General features: G+C 75.9%; 1 protein-coding gene across 1 annotated transcript in view; it reads right to left on the bottom strand.

The window, feature by feature from the left end:
* DCHS1 (dachsous cadherin-related 1) overlaps positions 1–272 on the bottom strand; it is an 88,343-nt gene extending 88,071 nt beyond the window's left edge. The window contains exon 1 of the mRNA XM_014961538.1: positions 225–272. The gene's annotated coding sequence lies outside the window, so the exon portion shown is untranslated. The remainder of the gene's footprint in view (positions 1–224) is intronic.
* Positions 273–370: the final 98 nt, after the last annotated feature.

Raw genomic sequence — 370 nt, 5'->3', positions numbered from 1 at the left:
GTTGACCCCCCCCAACTCTCTCAGCCCCCCCTCCCAGCAGAGGGGCTCCAGCCCTCCCAGCATCTCCGGGGCCTCCTGCGGCCCCGCTCCCACAGCTCCGTGTCTGTTCCGTGCTGAGGCCCCAGAGCTGGACACAGCTCCAGGAGGGGTCTCACCCTCCAGAGACGGGTGGGCCCCGCGCCCCGCTCCTGACGCGGCCCTTCTGCCCCCGCCCCTCCGCTTACCGCGCAGAGCCTGCCCGTTGCCATGACGACGTGCTCCCGGCCCTCCCCGGCTACCGGACCCGGGTTCGGGACTGCGCTCGCCGGTCCGCCGGATGCGGCGGCGGCGCTAGCAGCGCGGCGGCCAGGCTGGGGCCCCGGGGCCGGGG

The sequence above is a fragment of the Calidris pugnax genome, unplaced genomic scaffold (genome assembly GCF_001431845.1).
Source record: "Calidris pugnax isolate Ruff unplaced genomic scaffold, ASM143184v1 scaffold607, whole genome shotgun sequence".
Lineage (NCBI taxonomy): Eukaryota > Metazoa > Chordata > Aves > Charadriiformes > Scolopacidae > Calidris > Calidris pugnax.
This window is presented reverse-complemented; position numbering and strand designations above follow the sequence as displayed.